Source organism: Pteropus alecto, unplaced genomic scaffold (genome assembly GCF_000325575.1).
Source record: "Pteropus alecto unplaced genomic scaffold, ASM32557v1 scaffold81, whole genome shotgun sequence".
NCBI classification, from domain to species: domain Eukaryota; kingdom Metazoa; phylum Chordata; class Mammalia; order Chiroptera; family Pteropodidae; genus Pteropus; species Pteropus alecto.
Window position 1 is genome coordinate 985448 of NW_006433378.1, and position 27745 is coordinate 1013192.

Genomic DNA, 27745 nt, shown 5'->3' on the forward strand with positions numbered 1-27745 from the left:
ATGAATTTGATTGAGCCATCATATCACACAATTATGATGGTCAGTTACTTGTGCTTAATACAATTACTGTCACCAGTTATGTTGGACCTGGTTTTAGAGGCATGCCGCCTCGCCTTTCCCCCCAAATACAGCATTCTTATGTAGACCAAGTTGTGTGGCATAAATCTCTATTTGACTGAATTGCTTAATCAATTAATTAATTAATTGTTATTATTAATAGTACATAATACTGGCTAGGATTTGAATATCTGGTACATTTATGTATTGTTGCTTACCACAGTAAAAAAAAAAAAGGGAAAATAATAATTCTACAATGGTTATTCATTTAATAAATTACAGTAAATATGTGAAACTGAAACAATGATGTGGATTAAGCATAAAAAGATGTTGAAAGTATAGTGTTTACTGAAAAAGGAAGACACTGTGTAGTACTTAGATACAAGAATATCCCACTAAGTATAATTTAAATGAGAGAGAAAAAAAAAAAAGTAGAAACAAATACATCGTCCAGAAAGCTAATGGTTAATTTCAATGTATTACAGAACTGTATGACCACAGGTAATTGACAACTCCAATAACTTTTGGTTTATGTAAGTTTTTTTCTCTTGTAAGAGGCTTGCTTATATAATCCAGTGCTGGTAAGGAAGCACCATATAATTAGGGCCTAATCAATTTCTGTATTTACTTTTTGCAATCATGATTTTTTTTTTCACTGTAGTGTCATTTACCAGATGGCTGCTGAAACCCCAGTCACTTTGTCCGCATTTCAGCTAGTAACAGAGAAGGACAAAAGGACATAATGCAGCGGCGGCAGCCACCTTTAAAGGTATTCCCTAAAGCTCTGTACTGAGCTAAAGTACGTGAAATGGATAAGACAAGATAAATTAAATCTCAGTCTTTCTGTGGCAAAAAGTTATACCAACGAGGTGCAAATATACCTTTGTATTACACAGTCAAAATACTGATAAAGCATTTATTTGGATAGCACCAGAATGTGTTATCAATGACTCATATTGCAAGAAAATATAAAATTGAGGGTAAGAAAGAGGCTTTTTTGGGATTCAATAGTGATTACAAAAAAAAAAAACAATTTTACACAAAGATATTTCAAAAACACTATAGTCCATTAAATAGCAGAGTAATTATCACTTTATTTTCTTTTTCTCATCTATCTTATCTTACCAGTGGCACTTACATTACTCCTTGGAGGAAATGTTTAAGTATTTTATGTTTTTTGGTTAAATAGATGTATAGACATTAGTTTCCACTAAGAAAAAACAATGTTATTGAATTTAAAATTACGTGGACAGAAAATGTATGACAACACAAAAAGGAACCTCCATATTACATCAATCTAGGCTGGAAAAAGAAAAACACATGACAGTGGCTCTGCTTTGTTTTCTCCATATTGCATATTGCACATTATTATATGTAGAAGAGGGTCAGTTTTTCTTCATAGGGTAGCACAAAGCCTCTTCAAGCAACCTCATCCCTCCATCAAACTGCTTAGGTTCTTTCAATTTCCTCTTTTTGAATTCCTTTAGTTTAAAGCTCTGTCTCCAGAAAATCCTGTGGAAAGACAACACACTATGTAGGAAATTCTACGTCTCCAGTTTCTCTTTTATTTATTTCTTATTCTCCATCCTTCCTGCTACTCTTCATGTTCAAGCTTTATTCATTCCTCAATGGATAGTCTTGGTTCTTCACTAATCCTATTAAATGTTCACGATGCCATCAACGTTATTTCTTTAAAACTGTTATGGAAACATCAATCTCATGTTTAAGACATCAAATATCTCCTAACTGCCTACTGGGTAAAATCCATATCTATCTTCAGTACACACCATTATGACCTACATTTGAGCTATTTTGAATTGTTATTATTATTATTTTTTCCTTGCTCTATAGTTCTCAAATTTCCTCATACTTCAGAATCATCTGGGGATCATGTTAATGCACAAATTACTAGTCTCTGCTCCTAGAGTTTCTGAATGTTGAGATCTAGGTTGGCTCAGAAATTTGTATTTCTAGTAAGTTTCTATGTGATGTTGAGGCTCTGGACAAAGGAGCACAACTTGAGAACCATTTCTCTAAACATTCATGTCTCCACACCTTTGCTTTTGCCAATTTTTTTTTTTTTTTTTTTGCTTCACATTGCTTTTCTTTCTTTTTTCTTTTCCATTTATAAAATGTCAAATGACACTTTAAAAATAAGTCCTAATTCTGGGAAAAATTTATTTCTCCATTTGTTTTCATAACAATTCTTTTTTTCCCTATAACGCTATGATAAGTACTTTTGACATAATAGTCATCTTATATTACAATTATTTGTTCATATAACTGTCATGTCCTGTTATATTTGAACATCTCTCTTTTAGGCAACCGAATATTCAAGGATGTCCCTGAATGAGCCTGGACTTCTAGAGAGAAAAGAGATCTCTGAAATGGAAATTGCTATGTGTTGACCTAAGACACTAATGAGCCAAATAACCTGCAACCCCAGACTTTGGGTTTCTATTTAGGGAAGATATCATAACAAGAAAGAGATTTCTTATTTCTATAAGGATCTTAACATGAAAACAGATAATAAAATAAATTGAGAACAAATATAAGACCAATGTTTTACCCAATCAATGATAAAACAGTAATTTAATACAGATATTTTAGGTCAAAATTTTGTCGTTTGATTGTAAGAATGCTTATTTCATGGTGGTAACAAAGTTAAAACAGGATAGCTATCTTCACAATGGTATTTAGGGATTGTGTGATTGAAATAACCGATCCAACTGTATTGTTGCATGATACATTGTAGGCTAATTTTTCTTGAACCTAGGACTCCAATAAATAGGAATCATAACAAAATTCCATAAGTTCTGTAACTGAGATGAACTATGACAGAAAACATCAGAGGAAAGAGAGGAGACAACACTTGGCTCTACTTGGCTGACTTTGCAGAAGAGGTAATGCTTTGCTAACTACTGTGGACTTTAACTTTATAAAATGCAGTGCCATTTAAGGTTTTTAAATAACCTGACAGCATTTGTATTTTTGAAAGGTCACTTCTAATTTGATTAGAAGAGAAGTCTACATATGAACAAAGAAAGCTACTATTTAAAAATTCTCTTTACATATTGCCATTGAAGCACTTCTAATTGCAGAGGAAGGTGAATCATACCTTATCGGTCCAGTGGGGGGAATCCTAATATGCCCACTGGTTATAAGAAGGCATCAGAGGTTCAACTTTAAGAAATGAATTTATGTAAGTATGCCGATTTACTCTCTAAAAGTTATATATGCAATTTTCATTAATTATAACACTAATTTGCCTGTATAAAAATTGATCTGAAGAAAATGGAAAGCTCCAGAAAACAAAGCCTCAGTTTACCAGTTGACATCTCAATATGTAAACACCGATGATCACAAACTCCAGTTTAAACTCCACTTAACTTTACAAACAGGAAAAGAGGCATGCTTAGAATGTTGGTAGCAAAACAGTACATGAGCTTATAGATCATTAACACAAACACCAAACAAAACAGAAATAACAAAAACATATGGTTTTGCTACTAAATTAACAAATGAACAATTGTACAAGAAAACTTTTCCTGACTTGAATATTGTACCTATAATTGCATATCCCGTGAGGTTTCAAGTCTTTAATAAGTGCATGCCAGACATGTATTTCCAATATTGGTTTGCTAGTGAATGAAAAATATTTATTGAATGAAAGAACCAGTAAATAATTAGTGGACCTTTTTTCTAGCACCCTCCCCTTATCTACAACAATTTACATACATTGTCATTTTTTTCTGAAATACTTGAGTCTCTTTTCACTACTTTTGTATATGCTATTATCTCTGAACTCTCTTTGCATTCTGGGTTTCCTTTACTATTCCTATCTTAGCTTAATTAACACCTTCTCAAAGAAGGTTTCCTGGCTCTATCTCTCAAAGTGTTATAGCCCTCTTTCTCTCTGGTTCTGCTTGTCTCTTTCAAAAAATTGTATTAATTTTATAATTACACAATTACTTAAAAAAATTATTTTTCATCTATGTTATCCACTAGACTATGAAGTCTACAGAGGTGCAGATCTTGCTTTATTTGGTCACTGTTGAATCTCCAATGACTAGAATAGTAGTTCATGCATATTAGAGACAATAATATTTCAGTTAACAAATAAGTAAAAAAAAAAAGAAGACCAATAAACTATCTGAGAAATACACCCTATTAAATTTTACATTACCCCCCCCCACAAAAATAGAATACATTAATTAGTAAAGTGGTTGGTTGTGAGAAAGCAGCATAAATAGATAACATGTTCTGTGTTTTCATAGATGCTAGTTTCTCTTTAGGTCCTGCAGCTGGTCATATTCAAAATCCCTTAAAGCTTTCTATGGATATTCTATTACTAAATCCATAAAAATTGAAATGTTGATACATACAGGTGTGATTATATGTCTCTCTCCATTATGTCCTTATTACCAGGAAACAAACCACACATCTTGACTACTGTCCTTTCCATCGAATAATCTCTTTGGCTTAGACAACTCTCTCAACACCCAGTCAGAGTTGAAATTGGTCTTATACTTTCTTTTAATGAAAGTTTTTCTGTTTGTTTTTCAATTTTTTTTAAATGGTTTTTCTTAATGTTTACCAGGGAAAGTCTCATCCTTTCCTTCACCTTTAAGACCACATTGTTTTATTACAATGTGATATGATCATCTTATAGCAAATAAAATTTGTGCGTATGAAGAAGGTGTATATTCTTGAGCATGAAATTTAGTTTCCCATCCTACATTGAACACCAGAGACAAATTGCATTACCTAAAAGAGAATTTCTCTTCACTCATTATTCAAAACATACTCATTTATTAAACAAATTTTCTCACATATTAATGAGAAAATGTTACTTTTCAATTTCTTTCACTATATGCTAAACAATATTGCATTCACCACATTAATATTATACCACTCCAAATACTTTTCTTTTTATGCTACAGTCAGTTGTAAACTGTTGAACAAAAAGTGTTCATACTCTTACCAATAACCATGAAAGATTGGTTTAAATGTTAAGTAGATGCTACTGAAATTATTTTGACAAAATTGTTGAACACTGGCACGTCTCCATGTAAATTACATGAAAGGTTGTTCTATTCTAGATTTGTACATTTCATATTGAATAATAATAGATAAAAATTTAAAGTAATTCAAGTAATTTCACAGCATACATTAAAGTGTCACACCCTGAAACAAACCAGCATGTAGTCTGTATTGCTTTTTCTTATGCACAGAAAGAAACCACATCCTGTTATTTACTTGATATTTTTTCAAGTTTTTTCAAACTTGAAATTTATATATATTTTTTTCAAACTTCAAGTTTATATATATTGAACAATGACAAGAGATGGAAGAAATGAATAAAATCTTTACCTATTTGGGCATCACACATTCTACAAACAAGTGCATATGAACTAGGTAATTTAATAAAATGGCCATGTACATAGTGAGAGTTAACTAATAAATCACTATTAGCTATAAACAGAGATGACAAGCAAAATATAAGGACAGAGGCCTGCTTAATGCTTTAAGATGTGTTAGATTTGTTTGCATTTTCAACCTCTTTGTTTTGAAATAATTTTATATTTAACGAAGACTGCAAAGAGAGTACAGGTAGTTACTATATACCTTTCATTAGTTTTCCCTCAAGTTACCATTTTACACAACCAACGCTTCTTTATCAAAACTAAAGAATTAACAATGGTACAATACTGTTAACAAAAGTACAAACTTCATTCATATTTCACCAGTGGGATTTAAGAGTCATCTTTAGCTTTTTCATGAGTTGGATTAGGGTTGCTATTATCTTCCAATTACTAATTCACACATAAAATGCAGTATGGGGGCAGAATGGACAAGCTCCTTTTTTAATAAAATGTCATAGCTCCCTGCTGGGTAAGATTTATATTATAATAAAGAAGATCACACCATAATACGAACAAATTTAAATCATGGGAGATCCAAATTTTAGTATTATGGCAGTCTATACAAGATGAAAATTTTTCTGATGCTAAGTATATAGAAAATATTTTTAAAATTAAAAAAACATACTGATATATACACACACACACACATACACACCCCTACACACACACACACACATATATATATATGTATATATATATAAGAGAGAGAGAGAGAGAGAGAGAGAGAGAGAATGTATATATCAAAGTACAAGAAAAAAAATAATTTCTAGAGTTAAAACAGAGGGAACTTCCAGTTTCAGCTTTGACAGATAGTTAAAAGTTGTTACTATTCTTACAACCAGAGAAAGATGGAAAAAATGAAAACCAATTATTTTGAAGTTGCCAGGCAAACTCCCACCCTGAAGTGAGAAGACATAAGCTCCTACAAAGATAGAGTAAAGGTCTTTTTACTTGGAGCAGAAGCTTTTACTAACACTTCCGTGGTCATCTTGATGAATTACTGAAGACTGAATGTGGACTAACTTGGGAATGAAAACCTCCTAGGGACCATACTTTTAAGAGGTCCCTAACACTTCTGTGGGCTTTGCCTCCAAGAATCTTACCATTTTCTCACTGGAAAGGTTTAAAAGACCCTTTCATGTCTTTATCACGAAGTGAAGAGTGGTAATTATAAAATAAATTCATAGCACAAACCTATACTCCAAGGGCTGGAATTTGCCAGAGCTTTATCACAGTCGAAGGAATAGCATATATCCCAATCCAGCCACTTCTAGCTTTGTTGACTCACTTAAGGCAGGGCAAACATAGTCAAAAGAAGTCTGTGCTTCAAGGAAATAGACTGAGAATGCTGCAGATAAGGAAAGGAATAGGCAAAGGAGAAATAAAGCTCTATCTCTGGAAAAATATGTGTAAAAGTCCCAGTTCAGAGACATAGGCCCACTAAAACACTGAGATTTAAACATAAGATTAAAGGATGCTTCCTATTTCCCACACCTTACTACCACATTAACAAGGTTCCAATATAATAACATTAGATCACAGCTGCATAACGTTCAAAACACAGACTCTGTGAATATAATTGCTTAGTGTTATGTAAATTCAAGGCAGGATTTAAAAAAAAAAAAAAAAAAGGTTGCTAGAGGAATTCAAAGCCATTGGCACCATAGCTACCTATAGCAAATATTAAGCACAGCCCAGCTTCTACCCAGAGTACCAAAATTCCTCATATCGATGACTTATTTACAGTATGGTACTAGCATAAAATCAGACATATAGACCAATGGAATAGAATTTAGGGCCTAGAAATAAATCCTCGCATATAGTCAACAAATATTTGACAAAGGAGCCAAGAATACTCAATAGGGAAACAATAGTCTCTTCGACAAATATTTTTTGGGAAAACTGGATGTTCACAAGCAAAAGAATGAAATTAGAATTCTATTTTATATCATTCACAAAAAGTAACTCAAAGTGGATTAAAGACTTAAATAGAAGACAGGAAACTCTTAAATTCCCAAAAGAGAACATAGGAAAAAGCTTTTTGACTTTGGTCTTGGCAATGATTCTTTGAATATAAAATCAAAAGCAGAAGCAACAAAAGCAAAAATAAACAAGTGGGACTACATTAAACTAAAAGGCTTCTTCACAGCAAAAGAAAAATTCAACAAAAAGAAAAGTCAACTTATGGATTGGAAGAAAATATTCACAAACCATAAAGAGGTTAAAATAATCAGAGATTAATATTCAAAATACATAAAGAACTCCTACAACTCAATACCAAAAAACAAATAATCTGACTTAAAAATGATCAGAGGAGCTAAATAGACATTTTTCCAAAGAAGATATACAAATGTCTAATAGATACATGAAAAGATGCTCAGTATCACTAATCATTAAGAAAATGTAAATTAAAACCAGAATGTTTTTGTTAGGATGGCAATTATCTCACACTTGTTAGGAAGGAATTATCAAAAAGATAAGATATAAAGTGTTGGCAAGGGTGTGGAGGGAAAAACCCTGTATACTACTTTTGGGAACGTAAACCGCTACAAACACTAAGGAAATCAGTGTGAAGTTTCCTCAAAAAATTAAAAATAGAACTCCATATGATCCAGCAATTCCAGTCTGGGTAATTATCTGAATGAAATAGAATAACTATCTCAAAGAGATGTCTGCTACTCCATGTTTATTGCAGCATTATTCACAATAATCAAGACATAAAAACAACCTATGTCTGTCCATGGATGAATGAATAAAGAAAATATACATATAATGGAATATTATTTTAGCCATAAGAAAGAAAATCATGCCAATCATGCCAATAAATGAAATTGAGGATCTAATATACTGCATGGTGACCATATTTAATTATACTGTATTATATACTTGAAAGTTGCTAAGAGAGTAAGTTTCAAATGTTTTCACACTTAAATGTTTGAATGTTGCGAATTGTCTAAATATGCAAATTAAAAGACAGAGATCATTAGAGTAGATTAAGAATCAAGAAATAAAACAGGATCTAATTATACATTCTCTATAAGAAACCTACTGTAAGTATAAAGACTAAGATATTTTAAAAATAAGTACGTTATGAAAGTTATATCATAATAACACTGATCAAATAATAATAACACTAATCAAAGAAATGTTGGATTTACTTTATTAATTTCAGGCAAGTTGATTTTAGAACAAGGAAGATTATTGTAGATAAAGAGGAGCATTAGATAATGATAAAAGTATCAATTCTCAAAGAGAAATAATAATTCTAACTATATCTGCGCCTAAGAGTGTCAAAATACATGAGGCAAAAGTGATAGAATTAAAAGAAGAAACAGAAAAGGCCACTATTAAGTTGGAAACTTGAATAGCTTTCTGACAGTAATTTAAAGATCAAGTAAGCTAAAAATCTGTAAAGATATAAATGAACTGAACAACAGTATCAATCAATTTGATTTAATTGAAATTTATAGAATATTCCATCAAACGACAGTAGAATACACATTTTCTCAAGCTCACATGAAATATTCACCAAAATAGATCCCTTTCTAGGCCATAAAACACATAATAACAAATTTAAAAGAATAAAAATTATATAAGAATCTTCTCAGATTAAAGTGTAATTCAGAGAAATTAATAACAGAAACATAGCTGGAAAATCCCCAAATATCTGGACACTAAACAACACAATTCTGTGTAATGCATGGTTCCAAGAAATCTGAAGAGAAATGTAAAACTGTTTTGAATTAAATGAAAATACAACTTTTCAAAATTTGTACAATGAAATGAAAGCAGTACTTACACTGATATAGCATTAAATGCACATATTAGAAGTGAAGAAATGTTCAAAATCAATAATCTAATGTCCCATTTCACAAAATCAAAGAACTAAGAGCAATTTACCTACAGCGAGTAGATATAATGAATAATAAAATTAGATCAGATATTGATGAAATTGAAAACAGGAAGAATATAGAGTAATTCAAAGAATCCAAAAGTTAATTCTTTGAAAAAGGCAATAAAAACTATAAAATTATAGCCAGGCTAATGTATTTTATAAAGAGAGAAGCTGCACATTGCCAATATCAGAAATCTTAAACGCATAATTCTAAGTGAATTAAACCGGTATGAAAAAACTATCAACTGTATAATTCTGTTTATATGACGTTCTGGAAAAGGCAAACATAAAGACAATAAACAGATTAATTTGCCAGGAGTTCAAGGAATGCAGGATTGAACAGTTGACACACAGGGAATTTTTAGTGAAAAAAAATCTTTTGTATGATACTGTAATAATTAATATATAACACTAGACATCTGACAAAACTTGTTTTAGTTACAGAACAAAAGTGATTCTTAATATATTACAGAATATGATAAAAGTGCTTAAATGTATTAAAATTTATGAAACAACCTCAAGAAGGAAGTGGGAAAAAAAGATGCTGACCAAAGTAACTTTCTAAATGAATCTAAGACTAAAGTAACTTAAATAAACACTATGCTCTAATTGACAAACTTGTATTCTACAAGGGTACAGATTAAAAATTCTACTACTGCTGCACATGGATATTAGAAATGAACTGTTAAATAATGGATGATGGGTGATAGGTTTCTCATTGTTGGAATGGAAAGTTAAAGAAGGTTAAGATAATACACGTGGTAATAAATTAGAATTGTAGATTTCAATATGAAACCAATTGTGTGTGTGTGTGTGTGTGTGTGTGTGTGTGTGTGTGTGTGTGTGGTTTGTTATATACACATATATTTTCTTGCTCTGTCACCTGAAAAGGCCTAACCGATGACACACTTATAACCAAGAGCCATAACTAGGTTGTTAATACCATTTTCCAATAAAAGGAACTAGGGCTACTGAAGACATAGTTAATTGTGAATTGGGACACAATATATACAGGATGAATCTAGAGACTACTATAATGCCAAAATTAAGAAATCATGAAAAAAAATAAAAGCACATATATAGTACATATATTTATGGGATGTCAAAGGCACACAAGAACCAATTAAGAGAGCTTCAATAACTAAAACTGGAACAATTTTGGCAAAAAAGTATATAAATTAGTTGAATCTTAACCCGAACTATGCAATAAATATCTATAAATCTATACTAACATAAATTAATGGTTAACTACATAAATAAATGGGGAAAATAGATAAATTATCTATGTATAAAATATAAAAATATAAATATGTAAAAATAACTTATGTGGATGCATTGCCTTCAAGAAGGTGCATCTCTCTACTCCTTAAGTGTAGAATAAACATAGTGACTTCCTTCTAAAGAGTACAGTACACAAAGGAAAAAAATAATAACTTCACAATAGAGAAATCTCACAAACACTACTAAGAGCCAAGTAATCAAGATTAACCCCAAAGATGATAATTTATTTTTAGAGTAAGTACCCTTGATATGATATGATGAGAATAGCACTTTATCTCTGTGCTCTTTCCCCCCATAACCTATAATCCCAATTGAATCATAAGAAAAACATCAGGTAAATTCCAATTGAAGGACATGACTGGTACTCCTCAAAATGGCCAAAGTCATCAAAAACAAGAAAAATCTGAGATATGGGAACAACTAAAAATAATCTAAAGAGTCATAAAGACTCAATGTAATGTGTTATTTTGGAAAGGATTCTGAAACTGAGTTTAGGGCACATGAAGGTCTTGTATTATGTTCACAAATTATCTGTAGATTTAAACCCTCTCTAAAGTAAAAATTTACAGAGAGAAAACATTGTTTTACTTTATTTTTTCTTTCACTTAAAAAATAAAATGAAAATTTACTTAAATAGCGATACTGAAAAAACAAAAGAAGAAATTGAAAACCCAAACCTACAAGGCTCTAACCACCCTATCTGATCTGCCCATTCTTACTTTTATTACTTCTATTAATTCTCTCTCACTTCCATCATTGCAAGCTCAGAGGCCTCCTTGTTTCTCGAACACAGCACATTCCCCCTTCAGGGACATTGTCCTGGTTTTTCTCTCTGTTTAAACAACTTGGATGACCTGGAAGAAATGGATACATTCCTAGAAACATACAATCTTCCAAGAATGAGTCAAGAAGAAACAGAAAATCTGAATTGACCAATTACCACCAAAGAAATTGAATCAGTAATCAAAAAACTCCAAAAAACAAAAGTCCTGGACCAGATGGCTTCATTCATACAAAGAAGAATTAACACCTGTTCTTCTCAAAATATTCCAAAAATTTCAAGAAGAGAGAAGGCTCCTTAATTCCTTTTATGAGGCCACTATTACCTTGATTCTAAAACCAAACAAAAGTGTTGCAAAAAAAGAAAATTGTAGGCTGATATCTCTTGTGAACATTGATGCAAAAATCCTTAACAAAATATTAGCAAACCAAATTCTGTGATACATTAAAAATGTCATCCACCATGATTAAGTTGGATTTATTCCTGGGATGCAAGTTTAGTACAATATCCATGAATCAATTAACGTGATACACCAAATTAATAAATTGAAAGATAAAAATCATATGATTATATCAACAGATGCAGAAAAAGTGTTCGACAAAATCCAGCATCCATTTATGATAAAAACTCTCAGCAAAGTGGGAATAGAGGGAACATACCCCAACATAATAAAGGCCATATATGTCACACCTACAGCTAACATTATTCTCAATGAGGAAAGGCTAAAAGCATTTTCTTTAAGATCAGGAATAAGATAAGGATACCCACTTTCACTACTTCTGTTCAACATTGTATTAGAAATCCTAGCCACAGCAATCAGATAAGAAAGAGGAATAAAAGGTATCCAAATTGAAAAAGAAGAAGTAAAACTGTCATTATTTGTAGATGACATGATACTATATATAGAAAGCCTTAAAGATTCCACCAAAAAGCTATTAGAACTGATCAACAAATTCAGTAATGTAGCAGGATACAAAATTAATATTCAGAAGTCAGTTACATTTTTATACATCAATGATGAACTTTCAGAAAGAGAAATTAAAAAATAATCCCATTTATAATTGAATCAAAAACAATAAAATGCCTAAGAATCAAATTAACTAAGGAGGTAAAAGACTTGTTCTCAGAAGATAATAAGTCATTGAAAAAAGAAATTGAAGAAGATACAAATAAATGGAAGCATATACCATATACGTGTTCATGAGTAGGAAGAATCAACATCATTAAAATGGCCGTACTACTCAAAGCAATCAAAGATTCAATGCAATCTTTATCAAAATACCAATGGCATTTTTCAGAGAGCTAAAACAAATAATCTCAAAATTTATATGAAACCATAAACGATCCTGAATACCCGTAGCAATCTTGAGAAAGAAGAACAATGTTGGAGGTATCACACTACCTGATATCAAACTATACTACAAGGCTACAGTAATCAAAACAGCATGGTATTGGCATAAAAACAGATACGTTGATCAATGGAACAGAATAGAGAGACAAGAAATAAATCCATATTGATACGTTCATTTAATATATGACAAAGAAGGCAAGAATATACAATGGAGTAAAGACAGTCTCTTCGATAAATGGTGTAAGGAAAATCAGATTCAAAAACATAAAACTGGGCCACCTTTTTACACCACATACAAGAGTAAACTCAAAATGGATTAAAGACTTAAATGTAAGACTCAAAACCATAAAACTAGAAGGAAACATAGGCAGTAACCTCTCCAATATTGCTACTAGTAATTTCTTTTTGTATATATCTCCTCAGGCAAGGGAAACAAACAAACAAAATAAACAAATGGGACTACACCAAACTAAAAAACTTTTTGCACACCAAAGAAAACCATCGACAAAAAGAAAGACAACTTACTAAATGGGAAAAGATATTCCCTTAAGATATCTGATAAGGGGTTAAGATTTAAAATGTATAGAACACTCATACAACTCAAAGACCAAAAAACAAACAATCCAATTAAAAAATGGATAGATGACATAAATAGATATTTCTCCAAAGAGGAAATACAGATGGCCAATAGACATATGAAAAAATGCTCGAGGTCACTAATCATCAGAGAAATGTTAATTAAAACCACAAATGAACTATCACCTCACACCTGTCAGAATGGCTAACATCAACAAATCAAAGAACAAGTGTTTGTGAGGATGTGGAGAAAAGGGAAAACTCAGATACTCTTGGTAGGATTGCAAATTGGTACAGCCACTATGGAAAATGGTCTGGAGGTGCCTGAAAAAATTAAAAGTGGATCTACTTTTTGACCCAGCAATTGCACTTCTGGGTATTTATCCAAAGAAAACCAAAACAATAATTCATAAAGATCAATGCATCCCTATATTCATGGCAGCATTATTTATACTAGCCAAGATATGGAAACAACCTAAATGCCCATTAACAGATAATCGAATAAAGAAGTTATGATTCATATATATATATATATATATATGATGGAATATTACTAAGCCATAAATAGTGAAATCCTACCATTTTCTAAGATGTAGATGGACCTAGAGGTAATTATGCAGAGCAAAATAAGTCAGACAAAGATAAATATTTATATGAAGAATCTAAAGAACAAAAAGTATAAACTAATTGAAAACAGACACAAATATAGAGGACAATCTGATGATGTCCAGAGGGGAGAGGGGTTGGGGACTAGGAGAAAGGAATGAAGGGTTAAAGAAATACAAACTAGTAGTTGACAGATGGTCACGGGGATGGGGAGCACAGCACAGGGAATGCAGTCGGCAGTAATGTAATGGCTATGTTAGAGGCAGAGAGAGATGGAGTGATCAGAGAGATTGTTTCATAAACTGTATAATGTCTAACCAATGTATTGTATACTTAGAACCAATAATAAAATAAAATAAAATGGAGAAAAAAAAAAAAAAACTCCTCTTAAGGGAGGGAACTACCCAGGGTGCTGTGTCCCTGGTATCCACTGATACCTGACTGATCACTGACCTCCAAATATTTGTTTAGATGTGGCTTTCTTAATGAGAACTTCCTAGATTCCACTAATTAAATTGGAACACTTACCCATCCTGCACCTCTTTGTTGTATACTCCTTGCTGTATACTTATTTCACTGTATTTAATATATTCTATCATACTATATATTTTATTATGTAGGTCCTATAACATAGCACTAGAATATAAGCTTTATAAGGGCAGGAAATTATCACTTTCTACACCAATTGCCTCAAACAGTTCCTAGTCTGTAACAGGTACTTGATAAATATTTATAGGATGAGTAAAGAATAAATTAAAATAACCAGAGTGGGTGAGTTACGCTGTTTCTATAACCTTTGGATTTAAATATTTTACCAGGAGAACACAAAAGATCTTGATTAGCCCAGACCTTGGTGAAAAGATAGTACTTAGATTTTCACATAAAGCCAGTTGAGGAATTCAGCTCCTAACTACAAGGCAAACTCTTATGCTATCTGGAAAGAGGTTATAAAAGCAAAACAAAACAATAATAAAAACTAACTCAGTAGTATTGGTAACAGCTTTGTATGAAATAAATAACAACAACGACAATAATAATAATAATTAATGCTGAGAAATTGCTAGCACAGTCTTGCCTGCAAGTGAGTTTGGAATTTGAACTTAAATGTATGATGGTGGTTCAGAATACTTGTGTGGTAGAATACTAAATTTGATTATATTATGGAGACAAGATAGATAGACATAGCCACATATGTAAATTAATATATTGGCAACACATTTAAATAATAAGATATCATTATACATCACAAAAATTATCTCCTTAGAATCCAATAATGAAGTTAATGAACAAAAAATATGACAAGGCAAATGAAAGAAGAAATCTGGATGATTAATAAGCATATGTAAAGTATTCCATTCCAGGTTATATAAAATCAATCACTAGGAGATTCCATTTCATAGACATATGGGTCCAAATTGTTAAGTTCAACAATTCTAAGTATTGAGAATGTAGCAAAACAGGGAAACTTAAATTTTTAGTGTGCAATACAAAAATTGGGGTGGCAAATTTGGCAATATCTAGGGAATTTGAAATTCTGATCCTGTAATTCTGGTATATATTTATAGCATACAATTACTCTTACACATATTCACAGCTACATATATAAAATACTCATAGCAACATTTTTAATAGCTAAAGATTAGGAACCACCAACATATTTACTAAACAAAAATTGCTAGGTAAATCACGGTATATTAACCAATTACAATTTTATATAAAGTTACGAAAGAATTAAAGATATATTTATAAAAATGACTAATCTCCAAACATTCTATTTAAAAGATAAATTATGATACTATTTGTTTCCATTTTATAAAACAAGACTATGTACTTCTTAGATTTACAAATATATAAAGTAAAAATACAGACACATGTCTAGTGAGGTAAAACACATTTTTAACCTTTAACCCTAAATACCTTGTTCCCTTCACACCTCCCTCACACCTTAATGGGAAGAAGGAAGATTCAAGACTATAATTTTGTATCTTAAGCAGGTAGTATAAGCATAATTTTAGTATATTACTTGTCATGTGTTTTTATACCTGTATTATTTCAAAACTGTAATACATCCCAAAAAATAAAATAAAGCACAGTACCAACTTGTGTCTTATAACAGTGACAATTTTAGTGAGATTAGATTGGAAGATATTTTTAGAGCAGGTTCCAAAAAGGAATGATAATAGTAACAATATAAGGTTGATAACAATTCCTTTAACTTTACCTGGTGAGATCCACTGAGCCAGCATTCTACAAGAAGCACTCCAGGAGATTGTTTTTCCATTGTGCCCACTGAGGCAACTGCAGCAGATGTTCTATTTGAAACTTTATGTTCAATGTCTGCAGCTAGAGTGAGTCTTCAGAAATGGATAGCCACAGGCCTTGGATCCATCTGCCCAATTCAGTAAATTCTAGCAGTGGTGGTACTGTATAGCACAGGTCACTGGAGGATCACCATGTAGTTTTAGAAGCGGTCTAACAGTATGTCGCATTTTTCAAATAATTTGCTGGCCAGTGACAAATGGTCCAAAAATGGAAGCAGCTGTAGCTCTTAGATTTTTATCACTAGAATTCCAAGGTATGAATCATTCATATCTTTTATTATTCTCATGGAATTTACTATTCTGGATTATTTTTTTCCCTTAACCTAAGAGTAGTGAGTCATTATAATAAATTTGGTCCCTTGTACTTCTTTTCTTCATTTGGCAGGGGACTTCTCGTAGAGTAATTACAGTTATAGGAACATCTGTTCATGTTGATCTAATGACAGCAAAACACTGTTCCATAGTCTTTTCTACAGTTAGGGCACAAATAATTCTGATATGTATCCATGGTTTCTATACCAACCAAAGAATTATAAATTATCTTGATGATTTTTCCTTCCATGGCTTGATTAGTTGAGGCCAAGTACATTGCCTGGCCTTATTTCATATCTAGCAGTATAAAGTGTTACATCAGCACTGACTCTTAATTAGAAGTTAATTACCAGAAGAAATTCAGAAGGAATATCCCTCCTTCTTACCCTACTACCAGTAGCACAAACTTTATGATTTAGAAACTCCTGGTATATAAGTTAATAAAATTCTGTCATACTTACTTCTGATGGACCTTTCGTGTATACATATTCTGCTCCTCTTCATTTAGATTTTTTTTTGAAGAGACCATGCGATAAGCCTCATACTATTTGCCATTTGAAACTTAGATGTTTTATTTACTTAACAGTGACATTATTTTAGGTAATTATCACTGTAAATGAAGATGCACATTATACGTCTCCCAGTGACTGATTTCATATTTAGGAACAAATCCAAAGTATTTTGTGTTCATGTTTCCTTCATTCATTAATTTCCTATATTTGGATTTCATTACCATTAACACTAGTTATATACATTTGGCAATTATTTAATGAAGAGTATATGTGTGTGTATGCACATGTATGTGTAATGCATGTGTTATGTGTATATGTGTAATGGATGTGTTATGTGTATAAATTTGAAGTGCCAGTTACTTGAAGAATGACCTTTACATAATTAATTTAATGCACATTAAATATAAATGTTACTGAAACTAGCTCTTTGAAAACTAGGCTTTTTTTGTTTGTTTCTAAAAGCCCATTCTCAAATTTCTGCTTTGTTTATTGAATTGTGCTGTAGGAATAAAATACTCCTCAATAAGTTGAATCTTTTTATTTACTTCTAGCCCAGGGTCTGTAAGTTATAAAGTTTCATAAGTTTCAATGTCTCCTGGGCCTCAATTTGCATCCCTGAGTGGAATATATTCATTTTAAACCATAAATATTTTTAAGCAATTTTCATGCTCAAGTAGTCATGAAATTGAGGGGGCTTTCAGCTTCAGTAAATCATATACATTTTTCTGTTCTCCTTAAATTATTTTCCTTTGTGCAGATGTGGTTTGTGTTCCTAAGTTATTTATGGTAGAACTCTTTTGGTAATGTGGCACTGTTAGGAAGAATTCTGCATTAATTTATTTTGAGTCACACCTAAAGGATGTGAAGAACAATTCAAAATGTCACGAATTTAAAATATTGAAAAGTTACAATTAAAAATCATACAGAATAAATTTTTGACGGTTTCATTTTGAGATTAAAGACTGTAATTAAGATTATGCTAAAAAATAATATTATGTATAATAGACATTATTTTATTGTTTTCTATTTTGAATAATGTCATACTTTCATTCACATTAAAACATTTGAAATACTCAAAACTTAAGAGCTTCGCCAGGCAGTTTTCTATTGCTTTTCATGTATTATTTAGTTTTATTCCCACAAGAAATCTACCAAAGCAAAATTATCTTTATTTCCATATTACAATTCAGAGAAAAGGCAGGGGAAGTCATATAAGTTAGTCCAACTCTAGAATAAACATGCTAAATTCTCACACTATATTACTCTCTCTCTTCATATATATTTTCTTCAAGATATGTCAATCATGACATGATACCAGCTATTTAATGCTTACTTATAAGGTATAGTATATGCATTAATTTTTACTTTTTTTTTACATGTCATGAATACAAATAATATGAACATCAAACACTACAAAGATTTAATACTACAGATTTTGTTAACCACGGGTAGGTTTAGTATTCTAACAAAAATTTAATGAACCATAATGCAGCATAGAAAATCTAAACTTCTTTCTCTTTTTCTGTGGCCCAGCCAGGAGTTTGACAAAAAGAGAGATACTTCCAGGGGCTGATTGATAAGAAGAGGATGAAATTAGAAAGAACTTGAAGACGTTATCGTGATTTTTATGGCATCATATTTTTTATTTTAAAAAAGTTTTTTATAAAAGTTTCTCTCTGAGCATAAGGTTTGAGTGAGTTGATATCAGCTCCATAGTGTCATCAAGCATCTTGTTTCTAGTAATAAAATATTCCAAGTTTATGCAAACCACTGAAATCTATTCTGGTACACTATATTAGGACCCTAACAGATCACAACTTTTAGGAATGAGTTCTAGGACCAGTAAAACATTTTTTAAATGGTGACTCAATAAAAATTTATAGAATACATGATTTTTCTGTTAGCATTGACTCTGAAATGTATTACCCAAGTAAAAATATTTGAAATGTAACATGTTAGATGGTTTTATAAATTATATCATGGACCAGAAGGCTCTGTGTACTGATGATGTTTAAAAAATATATTAATAATAGTGTGAAAATTACCTTTACATTATAACTAAATGCTATGAAATTACTCATATCTTTAAGTAGGATCCTTTCTATTAAATAACAGAAAGACATCCTGGTTTTCAAGGGTATGTTTTAATTATCTATGGGATAATGCATGCTGGTCACTAGAGCAAAATTTAATATCTTATCATTTATAAACCACACTAACATACTTCAATTTTAATAAAATAATATGCATCCTTGAGTAATGATTATTATGAGTAACTTTCAAAGGCAAACTTTGTGTGAAAAGAATAACTTAATAGTCTTTCTATTATATAACATATTATATTCCATTTTTTTAGTTGCTTGAATATCTATGAAATCTCATTGCCCTTTTTCTTTTTAATTTCTCTTATATCTAGGGAAGTTTTCAGGGTCAAATGCCAGAGAAATAGTTTTTAATTATGGATTGTTATATGCAATATTAGAGGATCATATTAATCTTCGAAGATTGTATCTGAATTGAATAATTTGAATTTCAAAATCTTTGAGTATCATCATCTCGTACTCAAAACTTCTGCCTTCATAAGATATAGTTATTATCTTCGTTTTTATTTGTAACCAAATCTATTTAGTATGTACTTAATAAAAATTGATGTTCTCAGTTTTATCATATTAAAATAGCTAAATCATATCCATATACATGTTTAAAAGGCTCTAGAGTCTGGGACTATGAATTACCACCACAAATAGTAAGAAGCAACCCATCTCCCACTGCTGAAAATTAAACTGCCAGTTACTTGCTTTCTTAGGCACACCAGCAGTCAAGATGTTGGCATATAACATACATACGCTTCACCAATTATTGCACCTATCACAGTGGGAAATACAAAAAGCAATGACTATAATGAAGCTGTTCTCATGAGGGTTGCTTCAGGGAAGGCACTATATCCACATCTAGGTGGCAGTTTTAGCAGTGGTTTTAATAACAGCCTAAGCATCCAGAGTTGGTGACGACAGAGGAGCACTCTGCAGTCAGTTCTCAAGGACATTGGTAAAGAAGTGTTTATGCAACTGTTAGGTAAAATAACTGGCTACACAGCCTTCTAACTTAATTCTAGATATGTACCAAAGTTTGTGTGAACTACCGAGTTTTTTTTTTTTTTTCAATCAAATTCCTTTTCTGTTTAAATTAGCCAAAGCCAACATCTGATGCTTGCAATTTAGGGTCCTGACTGATACAGGAAGCAAATCAATCAAAATACTGAAAATACTGTGTTCTTAAAGGTAAAAATTTCTCTAGAGTTCAGAGCCCTTTCTTATATTCTTTAATAATTAGATAAATAAATGTGTTGTACACTTATTATACATGATTCTCTAAGGTACAGCTTGCTCATTATAGTTATTTTTGGTTTTATTTAGATTCTAATTGCCTATTTACAGCTGGAAAATATTCACTCATGTGACTCTGTAAATGAACCAATTTTTTTGAAGTCATAGTTTTTATAAAAACATGCTTGTAAAATTCTTCCCACATTGTTTATTTAATCATTATCATATATGTTTGTCATTATCACATATATATGTATATGCATATATATCACATGTATGCATATATAACATATATATGTCACATATATGTATATAGTTTTCATAAGCATAATGAAAGAAAGACGTTATCTAAATATTTTTCAAATTAAGTATTTTGAAGGACAAATTGTCCAGCTAATGTCTAACTATAATTTCCTTTTCATTCCATACCCGAGACCATGGGTATCCTATTAAAAGCCCCTGACACTCTCTGTTAGTCTGAAGCTTTTGCCCCACAATCTGTCTAAGCACCAAGTGATTTTTTTTCTGTTTCCTAGTCTATTGCTTGATAATTACATTTTGAATCTTTATCTTTCTGTTTTTTCCTTCTTTCTTTATATCTCTCTCTCTTTCTATACTGGTCGTAAGATTTTCCTGCTCGGAACTGTGGTTTCTCCCTAAGATGCTACATTGACTCACTCCCACATCTCCAGGAAATGCAGCTCGTGAGTAGTACCCAGCTCTCTGACCTTGGCATAAACTCTCTGCATACTGCATGCAGCCTAAACCTCACTCCACAGGCTCCAGCCTGTCTGGGACAGGAGGTAATCTGACAAGAATAACTTAATAGCCAGAGGCAGCCTGCACACCGTGCACAGTTGCCAGAACAGCAGAAATGCTAAGTTTACCGTAAGGGATGAGCAGCTTTTTAAAAGTGTCTAGCTGCAGGGAATTAAAGCTTCCAGATGGCAGAATTGCTGCTGATCTGCATCCAGACACTCCACCCTACAATTCTCCAAGATACAGTCTCATTCTTAGCAATTCTAGGTTTAAATTCAAGAGATAATCTTCTCCCCTGGCCCACCCTTTTTTCTTCCCACTCTTAGTTGTGTGGGACATTCTTATTTTTTTTTTCTGCTCAAATTATAGGTATAGACTAAAATTGATGTAAAAATAGTATATGCAGTTTAGTTTGGAAAATAAAGAAATAGATTCAGAAGACATAGAACTATTTATTCTCTCACCTACACTCGTGCCAAATAGTGCAAATAATTATATCTGTCTAGGCGTCAGGATATTCTGAAAAATTTACTGTTTACAATGTTCTCTAAGAGCAAGAGTTAACGATGTTTTGATTTTGACAATGGCTACTGTAAAAGTCTCTGTAATCCTAATTAAGAAAAGTCTGATGCCCCTTCATCACCTCAACTAGAGATCAGACACCTAGTAACTTCAAGCACAGGCACAGCTCCTAACTCAACATTAGTTCGCAGAGGCTCTCTCGAGTAAATGCAGACTTGACATGTCCCAGGACCGTGCATTTTACTTCTTTTTTCGGGACACAAAGCAACTAACATTAGACTTAGAAAGTTGCTCATAAAGGAGGACAAAATAAAATATTTTATTTCTAAACAAAAACCACATAAATTTTAAAGAAAAGTCAACAGTATATTATTTTTGAAAAATTCTAATAGCCAATTATTTCAGCACCATTTATTGAATAGACCCTCCTCTTCCCACTGATTTATAAAATCAACTCTGTCTTATATCAAGTTTCTATAAATGTATGAGTCTGTTTCTTGGTTATTCTGAACTATTGTTTTATTTCCCTATGCTTATTCCACAATAACATTATTTTAATTACTAAACTTTATAGTATGTCTTGAAATTTGATGGAAAAATTTATATTTTATTCTTCAAAATTATCTTTCCTGTTCTTGGCCATTTAGTTTTACATGAAATTTAGGACCAACTTCTAAATTTCACTAAAAAGAAAACACAATTATGATTTTTATAAGTACACAAATTTATAAATCATATAAGAATATCAACATCTTAATTTTTTCATACATTTATATGGCCTTAAAATGTTTTGTATGTTTCTCAGTAAAGATTTAAACATCTTTGGATAGATTTATTTCTCATACTTTATATTTTTTATTTTATTTTAGTAATACATTTTTACTTACCTGTGTATAAAAATCTTAACATTTTTTAAATGTCAATCTTGCATCCAGTTCACTTGCTCATTTTCTAATTTATTTTTAAAAACTCTCATGGATTTTTATGTATTTTTCCATGTAAAAAGTCACATTATATAACAATTGACATTTTTCTCCTCTCCTTTTAATATATGTACCTTTAACTTTTACCTTTTTATCTTATTGCACAGCTCAAGTTAATATAGAATAGAAATAATGAAGTAGGCCATCAATTTATTATTTCTAAATTTAATGAGAATTACAGTATAGTATCTCTATTATTAATGATGTTCAGCTTTAATTATGTTAATAAAGTTGCTTTTCATTCACAGTTTGCAAAGAATTTTTTTTAATATCATGAATGAGCATTGAATTATATTAGTTGCTTCTCTACATCTATTGAGATGATCTTTTCTTTTAAATCTATTAATTTGGTGGATTACATTGTCAATATTTAAGCTGTGCTACCCTTCAATGCCATAATACAAAATCTGTATCTACTTTTCTGATTCTATTTACTAAACAATTATTGAAAATGTCTGTATCTGATTAGTGGATGAGATTGAGATTCATTCTCTTTCTCATTCCCTCCTCTTCCCCAATCAACGTAAAAAAAAAAAAATCAGAGACAAGCCTATAGACTGAAAAAGTTAGATTTATGACCCATGGTAATAAGAGAAACTACACTCTAAAGCCACAGTAGGACATTTCACCAAAAACAGGAAAAGACAGCAATTACGAGATTAGGAAGGAGAATGGAGTTTAGTTAAAATTTAAATGAAGTGTTTTGATAGGAGCAAATCAAAGTAGACTATATGTAAAGGGTTCTGTACCAGCTTTGGACTGTACAGGGTACCCCGGCTTCTTTTTCTTTGAAAATTACAAAATTATGATAAATGTGTAAAGGTGTGTTTAGAAACCCCTTATCTGACATTCTACATCTGGCTTGGAAATCAAGGCTGCTTCTTTGTGTCAAAGTCAATAAGATCCTGGAGGCAAGAAAAGGATGTTACATTTATACTGATGTATTTCAAACAACAGAGCTTCTGATAGTCTTTCATTTTGGAAACAGAGAATGAAGTTTTGCAGTGAATAAAAAAGCAGTCATTTAAAGAAGAGATTGCTACAATACTTTAAAGTTGCAGAGTGACCTTGGGGGGAAAAATCTTTGCTTTTTAACTTGGCAGCTGGTTTTATCTGTATCTGTCATCCATGCCTGATGAATCAAAGAGCAGATTTTTGCTTTCTCAATCAGAGCAAATTCTCTTCCTCCCTCTCTTTCATGCATGTATATGCATATATGTATTTATATATGTATGCATAAATGTATTTACACATAATATGTGCATATATTTGTAATAAAGGATATAAATTATAAACCGATAAGATTTTATAAATATACACATATATAGATGCTTTTAAACTTCTACTGTTCCAGACTATTTAGTATCAAAGCTTTAACTGCCTAAAACAATTAAGTTATGTAGATGTCCCACTTCAGAAAGGTGCAATCATCCAAATTATTAACAATGTGTTTTCTTACTGTTAATTATTTTGTTATTTAATATTAAATTCTAATTTCAAGAATATAGAAATAAATGTAAAATAGTATAATAAAGTTAAACAATCTGTGGTCCTACTGAACTCTAAAAAATATTGACTTTTACTAAATATGCTTCAGATTTGTTTTTCTATAAGAAAAAACAAATTATAGGCATAATCAATATTTTATAATCCTAATCCCTCTAGCGTTAGCAACTGAATTTTAGTTACATGCAAATATTCACACACATATGTGTGTATAAATACATGTGTATAGGTATATACAATTTAAATGAAGTCACTAAAAATGAAAAGAATATATATACACACAGATATATTCTTTTTGTTTTTTATTGAGTTTTTCTTTTTCGTGATAAATAATTAGCAGTTTTTATGTTCATTGTTACTTTTATTTATAGCTATTATTGTTATATACATTTGAGTTTCTTTTGATTTGCTTTTTGTTTTGTTTAGATGTTATGTTTTCCTTTTCTTTTTTAGGAACCTAATCATACTTACTTCAAATTTTCCTTTCCATTGGTGTATTAATTTTGTCAAAATTATGTTTCTATTTTTGGTTTTGGTAATAGATTTATTCATGTGTTTCTTCATGAATTTTAATTTTTAATTTCTTCATGAATGGAACATGTATTTTCTTGTCCCTTTTGCCTTGTCTTTCTTCATACATTTTTCTTTGTTTAATAGTTTTGTGTTAGCTTACTCTTGATCTCTGTAGATTCTCCATGTGTGAAATAGATTTAAAGCCTTTCACTGTTTCCTCTTTTTTATAAAGTTGAGGATATTGAAAAGAAATCAGATCCAATTAGCAAGCTCATCAGTAAATTGACCAAATCCTAAATTTAATACTATATTTGTGTTGTTCTGTCCTCCTATGTAAGAGGCTTCAAATAAATCGATGCTTAAAGATTCATTAGTATCAAATTTTCTTTAGATGTGCTCTTGAATGGGAGATTCCCACCCCAGTTTCTGAATTCAGGCATTTTTTTTTCTCAAGCTTCTACTCTCCCCCTACACAAACTGCTGGCCTGAATAATTTCTAATATCCTTTATTCTGTACTTGCCACATCTACTTGCTTTCAAAAACCAGACATCAGCAGACTATATCTTCTACTTTGTTTAATATTTTGTACTTTATATCACAGATATATTCTTGTTTTTAATCACAGCTTTGTGCTTGTAATTTGCTGTTTTAATTCTTATAAAGAATTATACCGTTGCTATGTATTTGCAGTAGTAGATAAGGGAGAAAATTCCAAACATAATCTCGTAACACGATCTTGGAAGAAAGCGTATTTACCTTATTTTCATATTTATGATGAAAGTCCCTGTAATTACTTCAGCAATTTGTGTATATTGCATATTTGCTCTGTCACTAATGGTGACATTCATTAAGTGGATGAATGAAAATTAATATATGAATATTTCTTGGCTGGGTAGAGCAATTTTAACATAAAAAGACATCATAGTAACATATTATACTGACATATAATTCAGGCACCATATCTTATTTGTTAACTAAAATTATGTGCATTTTAGATTCCTTTCATTTTACTTGGATGATTTGCCTTTCATGACTCAATTCTCCATTATGTTAGATAAATATGTCCAGAAAAATAGGATAATATTTTTCTAAGGATATGATATTTTGGAAATTGAACTTAAGACACACAAAAAATTATTTTTCTACTGGAAAAGTTAGGTAGATTTTAAATTACTTCTTAAAATAAATAATTATTGTAGCTCCTGTAAAAAAAAATTCATTAATGAAAGATTTTTAAATTTTTGAAAATAATTAGAAAAAGCATTTTAAAATAAGTATATTTCTCTTAAGTACTGTCATTTAAAATTTACACTCACTGAAGCAAAACCTTAATTTTAAACAAAGCTCTCATGGAAATATTACTTAACATATAAAAATGAAATCATTCAAGAATGAAATCATTTGTATATAAATGGCATTGTTATCTTACATATTGTACAATTTAATTTTTATTTTATCCAAGTAATAGTGGGCTAGGAATTTGGTATCTTTCAAATATTCTACAGATATTCATTACTATTTTCTAACACTTTAGTGTCACAAATATACTCCCATGCCCATTTAAAAACACTAACAACATCTTTCCCTCCCCACCATTTTTTTGTACTTCTTGTTGTTTAGTCCCAGCATGAGCTGCGTCATGATTGATGAAACCCAGCAGGCTGTTACAACTACTCAGAGAACAAGCTATGTCTTCATTTATACCTTATTAACTTAAATGTCAGGGTTCAATGGCATGTTACAATTGCTAAAACACTATCTGACCAACCACTTGGGAAAAGAGGGGCTGAAAATTGACTCAAATCTCTGGTATATAAGTATTTGTTATAGATACATGAGTCATGAAAGTTATCTGGTCCAGAATACAGGCTTTATTTACCATCTTATAAACTCGATGGCAAATTTCAGAGTCACTTAGATTATTGTACTTAAGAACAAACACAAATCTGATAATGCTACTTCTCTACTTAGAAATAATGTTTGGCCTCGCTAAAAGTGTTTTTTTTTTTTCTTCCTAGAAATAAACTGTATAAATTAAAGTAAACTTACTTGTTAATATCTCAAATCTATCCTCATGCTCTTATTTTACAAAGCCATATCTCTTGCTCTCTGTCCCTGAAAATTCTATGTTCTATGTTCTGGTAATATGGACCATTCTAGGAAATTTCATCAATTTTCTCCTTGAATATTGCTTTTTTCTCTATTGTCTCTTTAAGTTTTTTTCTTAACAATATTTGGAACTTCTCATTCTCTCCTCCATATGTCTGTCATATTTCTGTCTCTTTATTTCTTGTTACTCTACTGTGGGTGATTTAGTCTGGCCTATATTCTTCAATATTACATCTCATAATTTAATATATTCTTTAGCCCATTTATTGTTTTTTATTTAAATATTTATTTTGTTCATTTCTATAAGTTTTATTCATTCTATCTGAAGTTGTCTGGTCTATGGTTCGTGGTTTACTGCTTTTCATTACAGTTTCTGTTTTGTGTTAAACAACCTCTTCACCCATCATGCAAACAGTGTCAGGAGTGAAGAGGACATGCCAGAATTTCCTGCCTTTAAATAAGATTTGTTTTCTTCAAATTCAAGCTTGTTCAGCACTTTCTGCCTAAGGAGCATCTGTATAGAACTCATTATGTCCTTTATCCTTGTTTACTATAAGAATATTTTAACTTCTATACTATGTCTGACAGCTCAAACCTTCACATAGAGATTTTTAAACTTTCTGTCCCCATCTCCTACACTTACCTGACTCATAAAATTTCACTCTGCTCCATGAATTTTATGATCAGAAATTAAAAGTAAAAAACAAACAAACAAACAAACAAACAAACAAACAAACACCCTCCTAAACTTATTATAAATATTCTCTTTACTTCTTATTTTGACTCAATATCGATCACATTTTTGGTTAGTGTTTTATCCATAATTTTCTCAAGTCATGGCTTTTTCTCCACTCCCAACCACTGCAAGTTCTTCATTGTCTTAGTTTCAAGTATCTTACTTTTGCAGT

At 31.1% G+C, this 27745-nt stretch overlaps 1 long non-coding RNA gene across 1 annotated transcript; it reads right to left on the reverse strand.

Annotated features, from left to right (window-relative positions):
• Positions 1 to 959: 959 nt before the first annotated feature.
• Positions 960 to 16479, reverse strand: LOC112476798. Its single transcript, XR_003045207.1, has 2 exons — positions 16195 to 16479; positions 960 to 1569 (listed from the first exon to the last, which is right to left on the reverse strand). It is a non-coding gene; the product is annotated as an uncharacterized LOC112476798 (long non-coding RNA).
• Between the last annotated feature and the right edge of the window lie 11266 nt (positions 16480 to 27745).